The sequence below is a fragment of the Arachis ipaensis genome, chromosome B10 (genome assembly GCF_000816755.2).
Source record: "Arachis ipaensis cultivar K30076 chromosome B10, Araip1.1, whole genome shotgun sequence".
NCBI lineage: Eukaryota > Viridiplantae > Streptophyta > Magnoliopsida > Fabales > Fabaceae > Arachis > Arachis ipaensis.
The window spans coordinates 37,494,864-37,502,190 of record NC_029794.2 but is presented as its reverse complement, the minus strand read 5'-3'; the positions used below and the strand labels follow the sequence as shown (position 1 = coordinate 37,502,190).

General features: G+C 41.7%; 2 long non-coding RNA genes across 2 annotated transcripts in view; both read right to left on the bottom strand.

Moving 5' to 3' along the window:
• Positions 1-7,327, bottom strand: part of LOC110267844 — a 16,082-nt gene that overhangs the window by 5,947 nt on the left and 2,808 nt on the right. The gene's annotated exons all lie outside the window — the stretch shown is intronic.
• LOC110267843 lies at positions 4,786-5,350 on the bottom strand. Its single transcript, XR_002355782.1, has 3 exons — positions 5,257-5,350; positions 5,082-5,168; positions 4,786-4,965 (listed from the first exon to the last, which is right to left on the bottom strand). It is a non-coding gene; the product is annotated as an uncharacterized LOC110267843 (long non-coding RNA).

Below are 7,327 nucleotides of genomic sequence, written 5' to 3'. Positions count from 1 at the left end.
TTTGCCTCCTTTTCTTCTGTGGGGAGCGTTCCTGTTTTGAGGTAGTTGGTTATAGGGGTCATCCATCCTTGGTCCTGATTTGTTATAGTCAGGACTTTTTCCTCTTCCAAGATTGACGGGTTCTGCAACATTTCCTGGATGAGGCTTCTATTGTTACCCCCTGGTTTGGTGTTGGCTAGTTTTGAGAGTGCATCAGCTCGGGCATTTTGTTCGCGGGGTATGTGGCAGATCTTATACTCCCCGATTTGTCCGAGCTGTTCTTTGGTTTTATTCAAATACTTTTTCATGGTGGGATCTTTGGCTTGGTAGCTCCCTGTTATTTGTGATGTAACCACTTGTGAATCGCTGTAAATGTTGAGTTTTTGAGCTCCGACCTCTTTAGCCAGCTTCAAACCAGCTAATAATGCTTCATATTCCGTCTGGTTGTTTGAGGCCGGGAACCCGAACTTGAGGGAGAGCTCAACTTGGGTTCCTTGGTTGCTTTCTATTATCACACCTGCGCCACTTCCAGTTTTATTTGAAGAACCATCCACGTAAAGGTTCCATTCTGTGGGGGTTTCTAGGGCATCTGTGAATTCTGCGATAAAGTCGGCCAGATATTGTGATTTGATTGCCGTCCGAGCTTCATATTGGAGATCGAACTCTGACAACTCGACTGCCCATTGTAGAATTCTGCCTGCTAGATCTGTTTTCTGCAATATTCCTTTTATGGGCTGGTTAGTTCGAACCTTAATGGTGTGAGCCTGGAAGTACGGGCGGAGTCGTCGAGATGTTAGGATAAGAGTATAGGCAAATTTTTCTATTTTCTAGTAGTTCAGCTCGGATCCCTGTAGTGCCTTGCTAATGAAGTAGATAGGTTGTTGCCCATTTTCGTCTTCTCTGACTAGTGGCGAGGCTATTGCCCGGTTCCCTACTGCGAGATACAATATGAGCGGTTCTTCTTCTCGTGGTCGGGATAGGATAGGTGGCCGTCCTAAGAACTCCTTGAAGTCTTGGAAGGCTTGCTCACATTCTGTTGTCCATTCGAACTGTTTTCCCTTTCTTAACGTAGCATAGAAGGGGAGGGATTTTATCGCAGATCCTGCTAAGAATCGGGATAGGGCGGCCAATCTCCCGTTGAGTTGTTGTACTTCTTTGACACAGGTTGGGCTCTTCATGTTGAGTATGGCTTGACATTTGTCTGGATTTGCTTCAATTCCCCTTTGTGTGAGCATAAAACCTAAGAATTTGCCTGCTTCTACTGCGAAGGTGCATTTTGCGGGATTGAGTCACATGTCGTGCTTCCTTATGGTGTCGAATACTCGAGCCAGGTCGGATAATAATGTGTCTTCGCTTTGTGTCTTTATCAACATGTCATCCACATAAACTTCCATTATTTTTCCGATGTGATCTGAGAAGAATTTATTCATTATCCTTTGATAAGTAGCTCCTGCGTTCTTGAGACAGAAAGGCATCACGATGTAGCAGTAGTTTGCCTTTGGTGTTAAGAACGAGGTCTTTTCCTGATCTGATGGATACATGGGGATTTGGTTGTATCTCGAGTATGCGTCCATAAATGAGAGGTATCTGTATCCGGAGGAAGCATCTACTAGAGCGTCGATGTTTGGGAGTGGGTATGGATCTTTTGGGCAGGCTTTGTTGAGATCGGTGTAATTGGTGCACATTCGCCACTTCCCGTTTGATTTTTTCACCAAGACGACGTTGGCTAGCCATAGTGGGTACTTGACTTCTCTTATAAATCCTGCCTCCAGTAGTGCTTGTACTTGTTCTTCCACAGCTTTGGATCGTTCTGGCTCGAGTTTCCTTCGTCTCTGCTGCACCAGCCGAGATCCTGGGTAGACCGCCAACTTATGGCATATTAGCTTAGGGTCTATGCCTGGCATGTCCGCGGCTTTTCATGCGAAGAGATCGACATTATCTCGTAAGAATTGTATCAGTAATTCTTTTGAGTCTCCTCTGAGGATCGTGCCAATATTGGTCGTTTTGTCCGAGGTGTCTCCGATTTGAATCTTCTTTATCTCGCCTTCTGGTTGCGGACGGAGTTCTTCTCGTCGCTGGACTTTGCCCAGTTCGATTGTATGAAACTCTTCTCCCCTGCCTCTAAGGTTTAGACTTTCGTTATAACAGCGGCGTGCCATCTTTTGATCTGCTTTTATCGTGGCTATCCCCTCTGTGGTTGGGAATTTCATGCATAGATGTGGAGTTGAGACTATTGCGCCGAGTTGATTAAGTGTTGTCCGACCTATTAGAGCATTGTAGGCTGAACTTACGTCGACCACGATGTAGCCTATCTTGAGAGTCCGAGATTGGCTCCCTTTTTCGAAGGTTGTGTGTAGCGATATGTATCCCAGTGGTTGTACTGGGGTATCTCCTAATCCGAACAGACTGTTCGGGTATGCTCTAAGCTCCTTTTCGTCTAAGCCGAGTTTGTCGAAGGCTGTTTTGAATAAGATGTCGGCAGAACTCCCTTGGTCCACTAATGTGCGATGCAGATTGGCGTTTGCCAGTATGACAGTAATGACCGTGGGATCATCGTGTCCCGAGATGATGCCAGATGCGTCCTCTTTAGTGAATGTTATCGCAGGGATGTCGGATGCTTCTTCCTTTCCCTCGACCTAATATACTTCTTTGAGATATCTTTTTCGAGATGATTTGGAGATCCCTCCTCCTGCAAATCCGCCGTGTATCATGTGGACGTGTCTTTCTGGTGTCCGAGGTGATCGTTCAGTTCGTCCGTCATCCTCGTCCCTTCGTCTTTTTCTTTGGTCATCATCTCGGGTAGCCAGAAATCGATCTAATCTTCCTTCTCTCACCAATTTTTCTATGATATTCTTTAAGTCGAAGCACTCGTTGGTGGAGTGCCCTCGAACTCGATGGTATTCACAATATTCCTTCCAGTTTCCCCCTCCCCTTTTGCCTTTGAGTGGTCGCGCCGGGGGATTTTCTCTGTATGGCAGACTTCTTTGTACACGTCGACCAGGGATGCCCTGAGAGGAGTGTAATTATGGTATTTTTTTATTTTCTCCCCCTGTCGATCTTCTTTCTTTTTGGATTCCTTGTCTTTATCTCGGTAGGGGTTCCCAGATTTTGAGGTTTCTCCCAACCGAGCGTTTTCTTCCATGTTGATGTATTTTTCTGCTCGCTCCTGTACTTCGTCTAATGAGGTAGGGTACTTCTTTGATATAGATTGGCTAAATGGTCCCTCTCGTAGGCCATTGATGAGTCCCATGATGGCGGCCTCTATTGGTAAGCTTTGTATGTCCATGCATGTTTTGTTGAATCTTTCCATGTAGTTGCGGAGGCTCTCCCGATCTCCTTGTTTGATCCGCAGTAGACTGGGGGCGTGCTTGGCTTTATCTTTCTGGATGGAGAATCTGGCCAGGAACTTTTTGGCCAGGTCGTCGAAGTTTGAGATAGACTTTGGAGGTAAGTTGTCGAACCATCGGATTGCTGTCTTCGTGAGAGTTGTTGGGAAAGCTTTGCAGCGAACGGCGTCTGAGGCGTCGATAAGGTACATTCTGCTTCTGAAATTGCTGAGATGGTAGTTGGAATCTGTGGTACCGTCATATAAAATCATATCTGGGAGTTTGAAGTCCTTTGGGATTTTGGTTTTCATGATCTCCCTGGTGAATGGATCCTGTTCTTTACGTGAGCTTTCCTCATGAGTGATCCGAGGGGCCTTTGATTTGAGATCAGCTTCTAATTGCTGTAATTTTTCTTCCAATTCTCGACGTCGCCGTATCTCTCTTTGTAGATCCTTCTCGATTTCTCGTTGTTGTTGGGTTTCTTTTTCATATTGCTTCAAGCGATCTTGTAGTGCTCTATTACTCCCGGGTTTGCTGGATTTTTATCTCCGTTGGATTTCGGGGTGTCTTTTAGTGGGGTGTCCGCGTTTTTGTGCGGCGTTCTATTTTCTAGATCTGAATCGTGATCGTTGTCATGGTCGTCCGCCATGGTGTTGGGATGACTTCCAGGTCCCCGGCAACGGCGCCAATGTTCCGAGGGTTACCTGAAACTGGAGGTCGATCTCGGTTGAGATCCTCTGTATGGATCGGTACCGACGTGTCCGGCTGGTAGGAGATGACCGGAGCTGTCGTGTCTGACTTGTTGGACTGGTTGTACTGCTGATCCTTCGTCACCGGAGGGTGGGGGGTACCTGCAAGAGACTCCGATGCTTAAGTTAGCATGGGTATTAAACAGGTTTTATGTAGAATCAGAGTATGAGTTATACCTGGGTGCTCCAGTGTATTTATAGTAGTTGTAGAGTGACCTTTCTAGATAAGATAAGTTAGTTATCTTATCTTATCTTTATCTTTGAGTTGAGGTCAGCTTATCTTCAAGGGAACCGCCCTTATCTCTATAGGCTTGGACGGCCTTTGGATTTGGGTCGTGTTCCTCTACTTGGGCCCTTTATGGGCTTTCCTGTCGATTTGGCCGAGTTCTTTAAGAAGAAGTCGGTCCGCTTGACCTGAAGAGGTCGGTCGCTTTGTCGTTAATCATCCCAGGTCGGATAGCTCGACCCAGGGTATGAAAAGAAGATAAATAATATTCTTTTGAGTTAATTTTTAAAAAAGAACACTAATTTCGTTTAAATCTGAGAATTGATCATTCTAACGAATATCTAATATAAAATTTTTAAATTGACGATTAAGTACCAAAAGTTGAGTAAAAAATTATTGTGGGGTCAAATTTAATAATCTAATGGGGACAAATAAATATTATTATCATATACTACTCAAAAAAATTCTAAATCGTAGTGGGGGCGCTTGCCCCCATAACACTGCACTTGGATCCGTCCCTGATTGAGGGTATTAATTACAATGTCACTAACCACTGTTGTCATCTTGTTTCTATGACGCTGAATATCGTCATCTTCTAAATAAGAATCCAGTTGCCAAATTACGCTATCATGTATGCTGTAACCATGAGGTACTGATGCTCAATGTATCTCATTGGGATGTATATCTGCATCAAGCAGGAGATATAATGCATCAAGTATTAATGTCTTTGTTCCGTTAAATTTTTTTTATTTGAAAATATTTGATGACATGGCATATTTATGAAGAGTCAATAACACTTACAAACTGAAGATCCTTAGTTGGCTGCATGAACTATTCGACCATGGGAACTAGTAGCTCATCCAAATTATTTCCATCCAATATGATATCCTAGATATTTATTTTTATTTCGGTAGAGATTAATATGTATATAATCGAATTATAAATAACATTCTAAATAGCAAACTAATGTACTTACAGCAAAACTGGGAGGAAGTTTCCAGACATTTTTCCATGTCAATAAAGTCTGATTATGGACACATTTCAAGACAGTCAAGTAAGTACAATATGTAACACCAGGGACGGATCCAAGTGCAGTGTTGTGGGGGCAAGCGCCCCACTACGATTTAGAATTTTTTTGAGTAGTATATGATAATAATATTTATTTGTCCCCATTAGATTATTAAATTTGACCCCACAATAATTTTTTACTCAACTTTTAGTACTTAATCGTCAATTTAAAAATTTTATATTAGATATTCGTTAGAATGATCAATTCTCAGATTTAAATGAAATTAGTGTTCTTTTTTAAAAATCAACTCAAAAGAATATTATTTATCTTCTTTTCAAATTAGCTTTAATTTTTGCGTAGCAACTATATTAATTGAAAGAACTTTTTTAACTATGAATATCAATAAGAGTCTATTGGATCCGATCCAACCCTCTTAGTGTAACACCCTACCGCACAGAGCTTTATGCTTAAGCCGTAAATCAGAGGCGGTGTGATATTACGACCTCTAAAATAATAATAATAATAATAATAATAATAATAATAAAGAGATAGTATACTAAGAGCCTTAAAGGACAGATAAAACAAAATCGCAAAATAAAAAGCGCAACACTCAGAAATAAGGATTGCTTGCGTGAGAAGAAAACTAAAGTTCATTAACACATATATACAGAAGACAAGAGTAGAGGATCAAGAGTACAAAATATCAAGCTCCTAACTCAGCCTGCGAAGCCAAGGCTAGCCGGAGAATATTTACATACATATATATATATCCCCAAAATCCAAGATACAAGATAAAACCCTAGTTCTCCATAATCCTCTAGGAAGAGCAAAATAAACAAGTATATAAGAGGAGATTTATATATACATATATTAAAAGATCAAAAGAATCCCCAAAAGAAACTACTTCGCTGCAGAAGCTCCAGATGCCTACCGAGGTGCCTCTCGACCTGCATCTGAAAAACAACAACATAGTATGGGATGAGAACCAGAGGTTCTCAGCATGGTAAAGGTGCCACGCACACAAGATATAAGGTCCTGGGAATGCCAGAGGCAATCCTAGAACGCCGACACTCAGTTTATAAACCTTAAATAACTAAAACAGAATCCATGAATCAGGGTGATTCTCTAAGGCTTTCTAAACTAAATTAATTCCTTAAATCTAACTAAAATTGAACTAGAATCCTAAATCTTTCCACCTTTCCTCCGTTCTTCCATCTCCAATGAAATTACAAAGACAAACAAGCAAACAAAGGCAGACACAGGTAGAATACAAATAGTACAAATAGCAAGTATAACAACTAGCATGTTATAAGCAGTTAGGCATTCCCAGTTAATGCATAATAAAACAATTCAAACAATATGCACATGATGCATGCCTACCCTATAGCTGATGAGGCTCATCTGTCGGTTATCAAGCCAACTCGACAAGTCCGGCTGCTAAACCCTGGATTGTTCCCCGTCGCGTTCCCATGAGTCTATGCATAGCTTTTTCTCTTTTTATTCATAATTCATACATTCATATATATAACTTTACTCAATGGGGGTTACCATTCCTGGGAATTTATACGTGTCCGGTCACCCTTACGACGTAAGGTCAACAGAGTATCGAGTCTCAACCTGGAACAAGTGGTGGCAAGCCACGATATTTTACCCAGGAAAACTCGTATCTCAGATAATCATTTCAAATTCATTTATTAACATCTCATAATCATTCATTATGGCTGTAAAATTACTTTATACATCATATGTTTGCATCTTTATACATAGTTTATCATAACCTGAAGCAAGTGGGGCGAAACCATAACCCTTGCGTCTACTCAGGAGGTACGTTCTCATATGCCTAGGAGGAACAAAGGAGGGGATCATAACCTCCCACCATCTTGCTGAGGGCGATTTTATAATACCAAGAGGAACAAGGAAGGGGATCCTCACCTTCCACCATTTCTTGGGGTCACACTTTTAAGAAAGAGTGCTCTGATGCAATATTTATTCCTTTCTTTAGCCAGTTTCACAATTGAAATATTATATATATATATAT